The 17,098-nt window shown below is 37.7% G+C and overlaps 1 protein-coding gene across 2 annotated transcripts in view; it reads left to right on the forward strand.

Annotated features, from left to right (window-relative positions):
* Positions 1-657: 657 nt before the first annotated feature.
* The window catches only part of b3galt1b (UDP-Gal:betaGlcNAc beta 1,3-galactosyltransferase, polypeptide 1b), a 59,573-nt gene continuing 43,132 nt past the window's right edge, over positions 658-17,098 (forward strand). Inside the window, exon 1 of one of the 2 annotated variants that reach the window (XR_004021692.1) lies at positions 658-741. The gene's annotated coding sequence lies outside the window, so the exon portion shown is untranslated. The remainder of the gene's footprint in view (positions 742-17,098) is intronic. The other variant, XM_030758285.1, reaches the window with a different exon arrangement.

A 17,098-nucleotide genomic window follows, 5' to 3' on the forward strand; every position in this document is an offset into this window, starting at 1 on the left:
TATATATATATATATATATATATATATATATATATATATATATATATATATATATATATATATATATATATATATATATATATATAAGGTCTTATTATAGTAGTCAGGAGGGATTATTAAAGAAGGTGGGCTTCTTTACAAGGGCGTTTTATCCCTTCTTCTTTTAATCTTTAATTTCTTGACTGTTAGTTTTGCTCGTATTGTAGTATTCAGAATTTCACATTAAAATTTCAGCACAGTCGCAACAATATATGACTATATCCTGACAGTGAAAAAAACAAACAAAAAAAACACAAACCTTAGCAGGCCCTGTATCTTTAGAAACACATTATAATATAAATCGAAACAGAAAACACCTCAGTACACACTTCGTCATTCCGCTGTTTTATCTGCGGAATAAACGTGTTGTCTGGTTTGAAACAGTTTGCAGGAGTTGACGATGAATTCTCCCACAGCGTCAATCTACCTTGCTACTACAGTAGTATCTCTCCGCAGCCCTCACTTTCTCTCTTAGAGCGGATTGGCGAGGCTTCTATCGGATTACGCTCTGATTGGTCGCCTCCTTCTCCTAGAGCTGTACGTCAGCCCGGTTGCACCACCACCGTCATGGTTCACGCCCCCCCCCCCCCCCCCCCCCCCCCCCCACCCCAGTCGAACAACGGTGCTTTTTAGGATGCTGGAGCAACGCGGTGTCATATCATCAGGACCACAAGTCTGAGTGGGATGCAGGCAGTGAGTGAGGTACGTGCAATAAGGACGCTTTTCCTCTTTTCTGTGCCAGTGTGCAGTGCAAGGTTACGCTTCACTTATCGTGCGGGATGCAGTACGCAGGGATGGTTCTACTTTTGAAAATTTCTGCAGTGTGAGTGGATAACATCCATCCTCGGATCATCTGTCCTTCCTCGTTCCCGTGCGCGCATCCGTAGGTTTTTGTGTGTCCCCTCTATTGTTGAGCTTTGGTTTTTGCTGTAGTATGTTAGGGTTATGCCCGCCTGAGTCTTTAGTGATGCGGTTAGGCGACTTCGGCGCAATCCCAGCTGAGAACTCGCTGATATCCGTCCTCTTTGGCACGGCTGTCACCTCTGCACTCACCGTTAGAAATGCGTAGTTTGTCCCGGGCAATGTGAACAGTAGGCACAGGTAGCCAAGTTATATTGCACCCCAATCAAACTTTAAACGGATTCAATTTTTATGCTATTTATTTTCTGGTCGCTCTCTTGCAAAGTATTAGTACCTGTCAGAAAAATTAAATTTTAAAGATAAGCTATATTTGTCTTGACTGATGAATAATATAAGCTTTAGGGAATAATTTAGATTCATGGAAAGAGAAATGTTCTGGATATTTTCCTCAAAAGATATCAACCACAGATTATATAAAAGTCGTCTTGTACAATTATGTTGTTTTATCATAATTATAATTTATTAGTGGTGTTAATGTTCAGTTGCAACATCTCTAAAAAGAAGAAAAATGGATGCTCTTAAAATTCCCTTACATCACCTTCTGAAAGATCTATTTTGAATGAATTCATAGAAGCTATGTCAACTTTCTTAATCCTTAATATCTATGTTTAATTTGATGCATTACTTAGTCTCCATGGTAATTTTGAAATATTATTTTTTTCATTTGTGTAGTAAACGGTGTGATGAGAATAATAGGAATGCTTAAAGTTTAGAGCCAAGAGTCTACAAGCTCTTACCAAGAGTTGTGTTTCTTGCTGCATCTGCTGGGTCATTTTAGATCACTGGCTGGATCAAACACTAATCCTCTTTGTGATGCAGCCATATGATGGTTTCCATTGCATGTCCATCTGCCCATACAGCCATTAACGTTCACTGCCAGACTGCCTCTGTGTCTCGAAGCGGCTTGTTGTTTACGTTGTATGCAGTTGATCATGTGCTTATACTGCTCATGTAAGTCCGTCTATACGTCTGTGCCCAGCTTACTCTGACTGCTCTCACTAATCACATTTCTGCAAGGTGTAATTAGTCAGGGGAATCTAAAGCCTTAATCCTTGGTTAAAGTACTGTATCTTTGCTTAGTCAGTGGTGCTTCTCGGGTTACGCTGGGCTTACAATCAGCATTTATTTAGAGCTTGTCTGTGTATTTTGCATTGAGATTGTTGTAAATAAATGGCTTTAAATCTATGCAGAGCACATAGAGGAAAAGATGTTGTCAAGTTGACCCTATTATTTAGTAGAAATCAAATGTAAGAATAAAGGCATTGCCATATTTTAGAGTATTAGTAATTCTTAATGGTTGGATAAGTAGGTATAGTTTAGATAAATGCCTCTTATATACGAAATGGTAACTACAAATAAAGGTATCATGTTTATCTTGTAGGTTTGTGTAAAAACACCATTCATGGCAAAAATTTGCACAGTAAATTTTGGTTATTCAGAACAGCAGTTACTGTATATGAAGTCAGGACAATAGCTCAGTATTTACCCGTCCAAAACAGCCTGGACTTAGGCTTGCTAATAATAGGCTGACATGTGCACAGCTTATTTTCTTGCTGTATTTGTGCCAGCTCTTTCTCTCCTCTAAAAGCACAGATTGACAGACTCTTTACCAAGAAACGTATAACATCTCCTGGCCAATTTGGGAATAGCTTGTTCAGTAGGAAACAACTTTGACATAGCAATTTATTTATAGCCTAGTTAAAAAAAAAAAAAAAAATTAGTCAAGATCCAAGAAATAAATAGTAACACAACACAAAATACAGAAACTAAATTCTTACATGCTATTTTAATTAAACCTCACCAAAAACAGCTCCAAAACACTTTGGTAAAATGTGCTGTAATGAAATAATGGCTACAGTACTGAGTGTGGTTCTTCCCTATCTTCCACAGAAATGTAACATTTTGGTTGAACAGTTATGCAAAATAACAGGCTATTTTTTTCAGTGTGAACACCTTACTGGGTGTATGTTTTGTAAAACGTGAGCTGTCGGTTTATTAATGACCCTTCCTGAAATTGCATCATGTAAGCAGCAAAGAACTAACTGTTTGAATTAATGAAAGCAACCACAAGATGCTTGTGTTTTGCCGTGGTGGTGATCATTTGGACATATTGTGACAACAGTCACAATAATAATCAGGCATCATTATGATACCGTCCAGTACTGAGAAGTGCTTCCTTACTGTTGTGTATGTCTTTTATTTGAAATTTTTCTGTTTTGTTTTCTGGCATTTTAGCTTTGTGTCAGTTTGTTTGCTGATGTCACAGTGTTATCGGCCTTGTGGATGTTTTGGGTGCACCAAACTATTTAAGATGAATGTACCTTCTGGATCTTAAAAGTCAAAGTGTCTAAAACCTCCTTTTTAATTCCTGTGGTCCGTGACCTGACCTCCTCAGAATCAGCTGATGTTTTGGTTTGGGTTTTTTTCACAGTAATTTTAGCACATTTAATTGAACCTTTGATTTGGCTGAACTTTTTTATCATAGATAAAATGTGTTTTTCAGCCCTGAAAATTTCAGTGCTACCAGTAATGCTAGCTGATGTACTCTTGAAATAAAATATTGTAAGGTGATTTTAAAAAGCACCAAATTTCAACCCCCTTCTGTGTACTTCAAGGGCCTGCAACTCAGGAAACTTTCATTGTATGGCTTTGCACAGCTCCATTAAATAAACGGTTTTGTGCCAACAGCTGATTCTGTGGGGCTCAGCTGGGAAGATTTTATATTGAATGACCTCAGTAAACATTTCCCTGATGCTTTCATGGCTTCAGTTTGCTAGTCAGTCATTTTTAACACAGCATGAAGTTCATTTTGTAAATTTTGGTTCTTTTTACCTCCTTAGCTCTTGTTAGCTCATTTGCTAATGGCTTGTGATTGACGATAAGTTAGCCAGTGAGTGTGAACGTCTTTCAGTTTCACAGTTGGATTTGCCTTGTGCTCACGACTTCTGGCTTCAAAACATTAAGATGGAAACGGCCAAAACGCTCAGCTTGAAGCATCACAATGAGACTAATCACTGCTTAATGTCATGGTGGCTGTGTCCATCTTTTACATACAGTCTATACTTTGCACTCTGGTAACAATTCCAGTTTGTACTCTGACTTTGTCTTTTTAGCATTTGACTTCTCTTCAGTTATCACAGCATTTTCATGTCTTGAAGGTGTATCTTATTACCCTAATGTGCAACTGGAGCATAAGACTCAAGGGTTAATAGTCCCTGTATGGTGGCCGGATGTTATGATTCATATGGTAAATGAGAACATGCTCTGTTGGCAGCAGTAATGGGTTTTTAGGGGTGCACCTCTTTATTGGCAGGACATCATTATCAGCCAATAATCACTTTGCTGACTGCCAAAAAAGACTGGCAGTTATCAGTGACTATATGTTGTCGCCCATTTTGCAGTCTGGGGTCCAGATGACAGGTTTGCGTGATAGAATCTGTGCTCATTTAACTATTTTGTGATGAAGGACCAAAAGACTTTAAAACTGTTGTATTTTATAATGGCTGACAAAAAAATTAAAGATACATAACAACAAATCCAAAATAGCCAAACAAAAAAGAGTCATAGATTGTTTTTTTAGAATGACTTCCCAGAATTTCACAAACAAACAAAAAAAAAAACTGTTGATATTTCATTTAGTCTTTTGAATTTGTTGTCGGGGTATTTTTTTTCCCTTTTTTATGTGTTTTTTTCCCTTTATTCCAAGCAAGCAAAGACAGACCTTCTTTAAATAAATAACTGATGTGTTTTAAGGCCTTCAGTCTGTTTATCACAATTTTTTTAATCTAGCCAAAGCAAAAATCATATGATATATATGATAATACTGGCCACTGACTTCGGTTAATGTCATCCTTTCTTGCAGGTGTAACTACAGTATCTATCAGTCAACAGGGTATCAACTGATACTGATATTAGGGATGCGCCGATCCGATATTCAGTATCGGTATCGGTCCGATACTGGCCTAAATTACTGGATCGGATATCGGAAAGAAATAAAAAATTGTAATCCAATACATTAAATAACGTTTCGCTCACATTAGCTGCATTACAGGGCTCAGTCGTCTTCTTCTTCTTGTGGGTTTGCGGTTAACCAAACCAGCTTAGAGCTGCATTACCACCACCTACTGGAATGGAGTGGGGGATCAGGAGTTAAAAAACAACCCCTTCAGATCCTCCGTCGCTGCGACGGATTCCCTTTGACACTGAGCGATCATCGCTGACATGTTTTTCCGCCTCCACCGCTCTCTGCCTTGTTTGTGTGTTGTGCTCGCTGTGCTGAGAATCAGCTGTTATTTTTTTTCTCTACTTCAGCTCCCGGACATACTGCTAGCGAGCACAGCTATTAGCACTAGTGACCGTCCGGTACCGGAAGGACCCCTTCGCCGTCAAAATATTTTTGATACTTTAATCCCTGATTTGTGACTAAATATAGACCTGCAGTAGAAACGTATTTAGGAGAATGCTTGTAAATATAAAGCATTACACGATTGCGCTCACGCAGCCCCTAGTTTTTCACGTGAACACTGATGACGCAACAGCAGCAGTCAGCTGATTTACGTGCAGTCTATGTGCACAAGCCGAAAGAGGCGGAGCCGGTGAGCTCAGATGGAGCAGAAGGAAATGTTTTTCTAGTGTCCAAAAGAAGCCTTTTCGTCCCTGTAACCTCCATTAAACCTTTACTGGGAAACAGCTGGAGGTCCTTCATCAACCACCTGATCAGTAAGTGAAGAAATCCACCCTGTTTGTTTCACACAGGGAAAAACTGCAGTACAGAAGTTAAAATATGCAGATGAACTGTTAATATGAAAAAAAGTATTTCTTATCCAGTTACTTGGGTAATCAATATAAATAGAATACACAATTGCTAAAATAATTGATAGTTGCAGCCCTAATGAAATTTGCAACATGCCATAAGCATCACCTTCTCACACAGAATCAACAGGATTCAGGTGATAGTTATTGTTGTAAGTAAGTAAAGTTTATTTATATAGCGTTTTTCACAGACAGAAAAACGCTGTACAATAATTAAAACCCAATATCACCCCCCACCCCCACCCCCACCCCCAGAAAACACTATGTTAAAAACACAACATTACTATATTAAAAGAAAAAGAATAAAAATAAAGTCAGAAACCAGAAAGCCTGGTTAAACAGAAAAGTTTTCAACTATTTTTTAAATGACGCCACAGAGTCAGCTAAATGGAGCTGGAGTGGTAAACAGTTCCAGAGCTTTGGTGCCACTACCTAAAAAGCTCTGCCCGTCCTGGTCCTTAGTCTTGTATGTGGGACAACTAAAAGACTTTGATTTTGTTGTGTGAGAGACTGTTGACTTCTTTTTTTTTTTTTTTTATGTTTTTAAATGCCTGGATCAATTTTAAATATCAGATTTATATCGGTATCGGACGATATCCTAATGTAAAATATCGGTATCGGACATAAAAAAGTGGTATCGTGCCATCCCTAACTGATATATGGACCTTATAGTGGTCAAAAAAGTCTAATGTTTGCTCAGTTGTTCCAGCTCAGCCCTGCATCTGTAGATATCAACTGTGAAATGCAATATTCTGTTTGTGAATCCAGAGGCCATCTAAAGGGAAAAATCACCCCAAAATTAAATTTACATATTTTTTCCTCTGGCTTGTAGTGCTATTTATCCATCCAGATGGTTTGGGGGAGAGTGGACAAGTTTTGGAATGTGCTCTTAACGTCTTGAAAGACAAAAAAATTTTGAAATAAAAAAAAGCAAACTCAGCAATTTCTCTTTCCAGAATTATTGACCTGGTTACTCAAAAAAAAAAAAAAAAAAAAAAGAAAAGAAAAGAAAAGAAAAAAATCCATAAACTTCTTGTAGGGAGTATTTTATTTCTATTAAACTTCATCTGTTAACCAGAAGAAGACTGCAGCTATCTGATATTTCACTAAGGAGAAATCATTAGGAGGAACTGAACATGATCTGATATTTCACTAAGGAGAAATCATTAGGAGGAACTGAACATGATTTATTTAAAAGAAATACAATTAAGGTATTTGGCAAGTAGACTCCGATGACCCATCGAAGCAGAAGGGAATCAGAAGCAGAAGGGAATCAGAGCAGGACCCCCAGAGTCTAGACACTGGTGGTGTTTGAGACCATGATGGAGGCTTGGAAGTAGCTTTTGGGTGGTGAAGGGGAGGTGGTGGGTTGCACAAATCAGTCTGAAAGGGAGAATAACAGATGAGCAGTGATATTTAAAGCATGCTGAACGGAGGCTGATTGGCTCAAGGAAGGCAGGCAGAAAGATGATTGGACTTGACGTGATGAAGTTTGAAAGCATGGGAAAGTGGAAGTAATGTAAATAGAGAAGCAGCCAAAACCTGGGAAAGTAGGCAGATGAGTGAGTACAGACCTTTCTTATTGAACTTACTGTACGCTTAAGCTTCATTACAACTTATCAAGAGAAGGACCATTAATGTTCATCCTGTCATGGCATCACGAGCACTAACATCTTGTCACAGGGAAATGGGAGCTTTTTTTCAGCACACTGATGCTGTTAGTATGTTGGTCTTTCAGGCCAGGAGAAAAATCTGCAAATCTTATTTTGGGGTGGACTGTGCCTTTAAAGTTGTTATAACATTATCAGTTATCAGACATATTGAGAACTACATGCTATACTGACTACCAGATACTGAGCTGCTACATGATAAAGCAAAAACAAAATCCAGCAATGCAGTCTGAGGCACACAAGGAATCAATATAAGTTGTATAGTTTTAGTTTGAGAGTGTCAGGCTAATCCAAAATATAATTTAATTAGAAAGGATATTATGGGATCTAATATTTAATGATTGGAGGTATTAGATTGTATGGAGCTAAAAAAAAAAACATGGAAGAGGTCATCATGTTGGCTGATAAGGGACAACAACTATGAGACTGGGGGGGGGGGGGGGCTTCATAATGTGCAATATCACTACTGTACCTTTTGAGGCCCAACTTAAAGAAAGGAGAGCTGAGGGAGGATGAAAGGGTAAAAGGATGAAGCAGAGTTTGCAATGATGTGAAGAGATCAGTAGAGAAGGATGGATGAAGGGAAAGGCTGTATGGGTGAAAGAGAGGAATGGGAAGCCCTCCAGTAGCTGAATGGCTACAGCACATATTTTCAGATTGCATGATTTGAATATGATCAGGGCTGATGTGTTTCTGCTCCCTCTTTTTTTCCCTTGTTTCCTGTCTGCTGCTTCATTGTTGTACATCCACAGGCAAAATGGCCAAAAAAGTAATCTTTGAAAAAAAAAGGGGAAAAAAAGAGAGAGAGAAGAGAGTGGGTTTTAAAGAATGTGGTACTGCTTTGTAACCATCATTGCTGAACAAAGTAATAGGCTCACAGGCTGTATTTGTACAGTTTGTTTTTTTTTAATTTTGCTTAGATGTTAAACAAAACCTTTGTTTAATATTGGGAAAACACCTAAATCGTTCAGAAGAGATGACTATACCTCTTTCACCTCAATTTATCAGCATTAATAACAGTTTCAGTGCTTTTTCTCTGTTTTGAAGAACTTCAGGCAATTTACAGCATCAATCTAACTTTCCAATCACAGAAGCCATTTAATCACTCCAGTAGGATTATTTTTACTTTAGCTGCTAAGATGGCTGAAATCTTCAGAGTATATATATAGATACATATATAGATATATATATATATATACCTACAATACACAATGACACTAACCATAATTGTCTTTGTTTAAAAAGAAGCAAACACAAATGCATTTAATTCCTTCATTGCAATAATCTGATCAATATTTCTCACTTTGTAAGAGACGCTCTGATGCAGCGTCTATTCTGCATGGAAACATCAACATCTGTACATCTACGGTTCAGTTTTTGGCAGTGTACCACAACCAGTAGATTAGGTACGAGTTTCGACCATGTTTGGTGAAAGCAGTATGCAGCATGTAGTGATCTGACAGTTAAGTGACCACACAGGCAACAGTTAAGGTTAAGCACTGTCTAAGATCATTTTAAAATATTACAGTTATGTTTTGCACTACATCAGGCAACTTAAAAATGTGTCACAGCTGATATTATTGTTGTATTGTTCTAATCTTTATTTAATTTTTTTTAACTTAATTTTTTTTTGTAATTTTTTTGCCCCATGGAATAAAAAAAACTTGTATCCAGTATTTTCCTGGATAGCTGCATCAAGCTTGAAATTCTAGTATTGTGACAACCCGAATATACATATGAAAAAGAATTCGCAGGGCAGTGTTTGTGTGTGGCTATTTCTTGTCTAACAGCTAGCGACTAACAACAAGCCACTTATGGGCTTGTTTGCGCAACTGCTGACATATTTTGTTTTTGGGGAGAAAAATTTCAGCCCGGGGGCAGGCTGGTGGCACCGCTGAAAGAAAGATTTATAGGTTGCCGATCTAAATGCCAATGGTTTCGTTTTTCAGTGGCTATCACAAAGAACAAACGCAGTAGATTACATAATAAAAAAGTTAAATCAAAAATGCTGTCCAATGTCTTTTTCATAGCAAAACTCAATAAATGCAATAAACGGAAATGACTTCTTGAAGGTCGAAATGTGCCTCAACTTTAGCCATTTTTTTTTTTTTTACATCTAAATATAAAACTCCATTATCTTCACAGGGCTTTGACTTGTTTACTTTCTCCAGCGTAATTGTATTTTATTAAATTTATGGTCCCTTTATCGCCTATAGCACTCTCCTGCTTTTCAGTGTCTTGTTAGCGCGTCTCTGCATCCAAATGTTCCCAGCTTTAATCATTCTGATCCTCCTACACACCTACTGTAATTACTTTTTGTTTTCAATCTTTCAACAAGACTCTGGAGGGGCTTCTGTGTTTTTTTCCCCCTCTCATTAGTGATATTCTTCTTACTTATGAAAATGCAGTGAGAATTGTTCAAAACGTCATGATTTGGAATGTAATTCTATATATCTTCTGTTGCTTATATTTTAGATTCGCTTTGCGTCACAATTGATGTGTTGCTATGTAGTTCTTTTCCAGAAACTACAAATTAAATAGTGAAGTATGCCCCACTCCTTAATGAAAATGTTGGTAGTTTTCTTCAAGCTATATTTATCCATATAGTCATTTTTGATGTTGCCTTGTTAAACGTACCAGCAGTCATTGTCCAATGCATTCAAAAACCAATTCACAGATAATGATGAAATCAGTGTTTCATAGGTACAAATACTGAGACAGGAGAATTGTATTTTACTGATAGGTACATAGGAAGAATTCCTTCCAGAGACTGGTTTTGAGCTACCTTATTAGAGGAATGAGTCTGAACTTGGGCCTGTTCTAGTGTGACTTGATTTCCCCGCAGACCAGCTGACCAAACCATTTTTATTACTGTGACAAAAACAGCCATGAACAAGTTCTTCAGGAGCCATGACCCTCAAAGGAGAACAGCTTCAAAACCAGCTTCAGCAGTGCTCCTGATGTGATATAACATAGTAACGCATACTGTTGAAAGGGAAGGATATAGCTAGCAAGTTTGTTCTCAAGAACAGTGAATGTATTAACAGCCCATATTTTAAAAGCTTAGATTCTCTGGTGCGCGGATGTTTGTTTTGGGGTGTAGACACGCTAAATAATCTAAATCTATTTGCTGGCAGCACATAAGATAACAGCAAAAGCCAAACTAACACAGCAAAGGGAGAAAATGCCAGAATGGAATTAGATTCTTATTGATTTATTAATAGATTTTTGATTACTGCCTTAGAAAAATAAACATAACAATATGGGATATTATTAATATTAATGCTAATACTGCTCCTAACAGGTTCTGCTACTATTTGTGGCTCATACAATTTGCTTGTGGATATTTCCAGTACAGTCCATATGCATTAAGATGCTCCGTAGTCAACCATAACTAAGCAGTGTTGTAATCCTTGAGCATATATTCTCTGACTGACAGTCAGGCTCAGCCATATCCCAGCAGAGCAGCATCACAGTCTTTAACAGTCTCTGAATTTGTTTCAAATCTGATCTATTTTCCTCACGCTTCGACAGTTCACAGTGCATACAAATTTGTTTGGAGGTAGCAAATTGTTATGCACAGATAGTAAATCTTTTTTCCTGTCTACAAATAATCCACATGACCCTCGGAGGGATCAAATAACTATCCGTATCTATCTGAGATTCCTAAATGGATAATAGGACAGGTACAGTACTTAGTGCCTCCTTATCCAGCACAGCGTCAAAGGAATTTGATATTCCTCAGCACATATTTCATCCAATTCCAGTTTTTAGAGATGTGCCTGATATATACACAGCAGTATAAAGTGAAAAGGAAAGAAGTGATGGTCAGATTATTGATTTTAATCTATGCTGACTTATTGCTCGTTATGGTATATTTTCATCTGCTGGAAACATTCTCACAGAGGGAATGTGTGTATGATTTGTTAATCATTGAATGGACTTAAGACTGAATGTTTATAAATGATCCATTTATAATTATTGTTGGATTCTATTAGTGAAGAGAGTTATGAGGGCAAAATCTCATCTGACTTGGTATTCAGTTGGTTAAGTCATGGAGTAAATTCAGTCTGTTTGCCAATAGAAACCAGCCACTCTAGACTGATGTCCCCTCATTTAAACTCCCATTGAAGACACTCACTCACACAAGGCTCAGATAAGTGGGATATGATTGTGCCCAAATCAGCCAGTTAAGCATTTTCAGTCATTACATCGGTCGTTCTCTCTGGAGCTCATCTTGATTTTGCTGGTTTGGTTTAGCCTAATTCACCTTAAACAAAAGAAAAACTACAGCACAGATTGAACACAAGATAAAGGCTGTCTGTGACAATCACTGTTGGAAGAGGACCCAAATGCAGGACAGACAGGAGACAGAGTGAAAATCCAGAACCCAGTCTTTAATCCAAAAACAGGTGATGCTCATACACAAGAGAGCTGTCAGTGTGGCAAACAATTCAAACAAAGAACAAAAGTCAAGGTCCATTAAACAGCTCAAGCAGTCATAAGCAAAGAGATAAGCATGCCAGGAAAAACAAAACAAGCAAAACATGAAATATACAAAAACACTATGAATAAAAGAAAGCCCTGGATGACTTGACTAAAGAAAGAACAAGATGACCTGCTAATTCCTAAGTCAACAGGTGTATGTACTCGCGAAATACTGCATCAGAGATACCTTGCTAGTACTGAGTTGGACCCCCTTTTGCCTTCAGAACTGCTTCTGATTCTTCATGGCATAGCTTCAACGAGGTGCTGGAAACATTTTGCATCACAAAGTTGTTGCAAGTTTGCTTTCATGCTTTCATGAAAGCAACTTCATGAAAACTCTGGCCCTAAAATCAGAATGCTGCAGTAGTCCATCTTCTTCAAGGTTCGACACGTTCATTTAGAGATGGTCTTCTGCATACCTTGGTTGTAACAAGTAGTTATTTGAGTTAGCCTTTCTATGAGCTTGAAGCACTCTGGCCATGCTCCTCTGGTATCAGTAAAGCATTTTTACTCAGAGATCTGCTGCTCGCTGGATATTTTCTCTTTTTCAGACGATTCTTTGTAAACCCTAGTGATGGTTGTGCAGGAAAATCCCAGTAGATCAGCAGTTTCGGAAATACAGCTTGGCTGGCACCAACGATCCTGCCATTCATTCATTCTGACGCTCGGTTTGAACTTCAGCATCTCGTTTTGACTGTATATGCATTGCCTAAATGCATTGAGCTGTTGCCATGTGATTGGCTGATTAAATATTTGTGTTAACAGGTGTATCTAACACGGTCCTTTGAGTGTATACTCAGTGGGGTTGATTGGCTAATTGAACACAGGTGTGACTAATCAGGGCAGGGCATACAATCACAAAGGAGGGAAAACTAACAAAAACAGGAAGTAAAAGGAATACACAAATATCAACAATAACTAAATAAAATAGGAACTTTCTCAATAGGAACCAAAAAACCCTCCTTCTCTCTAGAGCTAAAACTTGATTGATTCGAGGAAATAATTGAAAATGATAATACTTGTCAAGCAAGAGCTCCAGCTCCTAATGTGAAGATTTACTGATTGGTAACAATTACTTGACACTCTCCCCCAAATCAAGAGATAAAAAGGTGATAACTTTTAGATGCAGCCTAACCTCCCCTGTGTGTTTTTGCAGCATCAGTCAGCCCTGCAGTATATGCTTGAAATATACAGAATTATAAATGCTACTAAATTTTCTCAGAGTATATCTGTTCCTCCTACTAACCTAAAAGTAGCCTATTCTAATAATGTGACTTACTGAATTACATTTTCTCCTTCATTAAATATTCTCTGCTACCTTTTCCCAGGATCACAGCTTTGTACTGTTGCCAAAAGCCAAGAACAAAAAGCACCACACTGCTGTATTGTTAAGTCAGCCAACATTTGAACTGTGATTGTATAACCGGGTTGCATAACACCAGAAAGAGTTCAGTATTGATCGATTCAATTAGTGGTTTTGCTGTCGTTTTCCAAAAATACAAATATGCCCACCTTGTATTTAAAGTTTTGAGCTAGTGACGTGTTGTAGATGCTCTCAGTGGTGCTTGATTTTCATTGGAAATAATTGAAGTCTGTCTATCTGTGAAGATAAATCGGTTACAGCTAAAGTGTGAAAATTACAGTTTGCATCAGCTGCAAAAGAATTTGAACTTGATTGACTGGCTGTTACATAATGTAAGTCTGACGTGAATGATGCAATGATAAGTTAAGAACCAGGTGAATGTCCTTAGGTAGGACTCTGCTCATTTATATATTTTAGCTCATTTAAGGTAGAACCATGTGTAGGTTAAAACAAAATAATCTAGTCTGAGAAATTCTCCAGGCACTGACAGCTCAAAGTGACAGAGATCTGTTTGGTTGCTGACCTTAACCGAAGAGCATTTGTGTCTTCAGACATGCACTGAATTCTGAAAGCAGCCAGTGCCTCGCTTTATCCATATTTATATCAGTGTCATCCAGGGCCCTGTGTGCCAACATGGCAAGCAGACAAAAGAAAGCTGCCTACAAGTGCACAACGCAGAGCCTCAGAGAATGAATGGGTGGTTTCTGGAGGTATCAACTAGCTATTATGCCAACTATATACAGTATTAAATCAGCTATATTTATGCCCGGCATAGAACAGTAAGCTAGAGATACACCTTTTACTTGATCCAGAGCTGTTACTACAGAAACTATGAGCTGCCTGTGATCCCTGTGCCGTTCCTCCCTCTCAGGGCACAGAGTAATAGAACAGTCTGTGAAGGTGACACTAAACCTGCACCTTTCACCATCCATTGTACAGCCTGCATGGAATTGATATTTCTAAGAATCCCCAGACAGTTAGTGAAGTGGAGCCTTGATGGTGACTGCAGAGCTCTAAGTCTTGCATCATCCACCATAATGTGCTTTGTTGTACAATATAATGTGTGTCATAAACATATATATCCCAAAGCTTTAGAGCTGCCACTGTAGTGGTTGCTTGAAAAAGGGGTTCTAGGATTGAGTTAAAGAAAATGATTTTAGTCAAAGGAATCAAGCATATAATCGTTCCCTTCAAGTGTTTTCAAGCACTTGTTCTTCCAGCATGCCAGTGGAGCACTGCGGGGAAGCTAGTGTTTTTATTTTTTAGCTTTTTTGCTTCATAAAAACATTTTCGCCTATCAGCTCAGTAATTGTAGATGATGCATTTTTGAACAAGGTGATGAAGCCCTCAGAGTTTTTGTAGAAGTATCACTTATTCAGGAGGCATTCTCCCTCAGAGGACAGTTTGGTAGGGAAAATGTATTCAGTGATTTCATTTTATATTCAGTGACAGTAAAAGGGGTGATGCATCTGAAAGAAAAAGCAACAAATCCCCCCCAAATTAAAAAGGCTTCTTCAGATAATGGGGTTGAAATGAGCACATAGGCTGTTATCAATTTGTTGGGGAGATACTGAATGATAATGTCATGTGGGGAAAATTCTATATTATGTTTTCTGTCTGCTTACAGCAAGCTGAACTAAACTAGACCAGCTGATTGAAACCAGCATCTGGGCATATTTTATTCATCCTTTATCTGATAATTGATCAGTTAATTATGGCTTAAAAAAAAAAAAAAAAAAAAGCATGAAAACATTGAATACGATCGCAAGCATTTGCCAGAGGAGGATAACTAAACATGTTTTCCTTGGTCCATTTAAGCAAGATTAAATATCTCTCCTTGAAGAATATTTGAAAGCTGAAATGAGGTACAGAATATATGCCAGGATTGAATGGAAGAATATGAGACAGAGAGAAAAAAGGACTTTTTTTTTTTTTAACTTCTAGCTTCCAGCCAAATAAAAATGTCTTTTGTAAACAGGATATTTTTGAGTTGAATATAGCTTTTGCAGCTGTGGTGGGGCATGATTGCCTGACCAGCCTAGGGTTCTGTAAAAAGCCTTTCCTCCAGCCCAGTCACTTACTGTAGGCAGCAGGAAAAACAACTTTGACAGATCAAAGAATAATTCATTAACATATTCAGCACATTAAAATGTTTAAAAAAAGAGAAAAGCCTGTGTAAGTCTCAGACCACTTGGCAAAGTCACTTTAAAAGCTGTTTGACAGGAATAATGAAAAAAGTGGCCAAAGTCATGTAAACAGACTGGATAAACTCTCCTAAAATATAATATGTTTTCCTGTCACACATAGAAAATTTGTCTTTACTGCTAAAAAAAAGTAACATGACAGTCTAGACAACTATTCAAATAAATATATATCTCATTGACACGGCCCTGGGACTAAGATCCAGGGTTTTGAGATTTTTTTTTTTTGGACTTCTTAAATTCTGTTTATTATTGAATACTTTATTTACTTTTATGTTCAATTCTTAGTATGTTTATATTATCATCTTTGTGTGTTTCTTTAGTACTCTTAGTTGCAGTTACTTTTTGTATGAGAGTATTTGTTTCCTTAGGTTTTCCCTTCGTGTTTTACTTTGTCATTTCCTCCTGTTAAGTTTACTGTTGTGTCTGAGTTTCCCAGTTATTTCCTGTGTTAGTTTGCTAGTTAGTCGTCTCCTCTTCTTTGCATTTAGTTTTACTTCCCCGGTGTTGTTATCCTCATTAGTTTCATCTGTGCCTCGTTCCCCAGCTGTGTCTAATTCCCTGATTAGCCCTCAGTGCGTCTGTGTGTGTGTGTCTGTGTGTGTGTGTGTGTATAGCACCAGTTTTCCCTTTGTCCTTTGTCTGAGCATCTGTTTTCCTTCCCTTTGGTAGCGTACTCTCCTGGTTTCCTGTTTTTTGTGTGCTGAGCTTCTGTTTTGGATTTTAGATCTTGGACTTTGGCACGCCATCTAATAAAAGGTTGATTTAGTTATTTTTTTTTTTTTTTAATTTATTCCTGTATGACTGTGAGTCCTGTGTTGTGGTCCTCTTCCTGCTTTGTTTCCTGACACTCAAATATTGCAGGATCTTTTTTTTTTTTCCTAAAAATATTCTATTCATACACAGATTACCTACTTTCAGCCAAACCAATAACAACATGATTGTAATAATGAAGTCAGGTTTCAAATCTGTGGTGGCAGATTAAAGTTTATGTCGATTGTTATGTAAGTTTAAAAATGCGAGTCTTTCAGGTTGCTGAATGCTACTGATAAAAAATATATAACTTTCCATGTTGGTGCTTGTTATAGGGGTTTTAAAGAGACAAGGTCAATTCCCTGCAGAAATATGCAAGCGGAATGGCCAAAGGTCATCACTGTTTATTATTGTTTTACTGCTCAGAAGTTGAGACTTTGTTTTTATTTTTGAAGCCTCCGGACATGTCATTAAAAAAAGAAAAAAATACGATTTACAGTTGGCAAGTCGCACTTTAGTATTTATGTAATGAGAGTGAGAGCTTTCCAGCTCTGTTAAACACTAACGACAGCAGCAATAACAATAAAAATAGTCATTTTACTTCAGTGTTTTAGGCAGTGTGCTTAGTGGTGCAAGCTGTGTGTTGAGAATGTCAATATGATCCCAGTGCATTCAGGGGATTTAGTCATAGGCACATCAAAGCAAAAAATATTTTATCGAGTGAAGCAGTAAGTTTGCCACCAAAAGCACCCGAAAATCACTTTGGATAGAAAGTGAAAGAGTTTGTGAACCACAAAATAGCTCCAGCTTATTAGCTTACTAGTTGATGAAACGCTTTATTTCTTCATATT

The sequence above is a fragment of the Archocentrus centrarchus genome, chromosome 21, assembly GCF_007364275.1.
Source record: "Archocentrus centrarchus isolate MPI-CPG fArcCen1 chromosome 21, fArcCen1, whole genome shotgun sequence".
Lineage (NCBI taxonomy): Eukaryota > Metazoa > Chordata > Actinopteri > Cichliformes > Cichlidae > Archocentrus > Archocentrus centrarchus.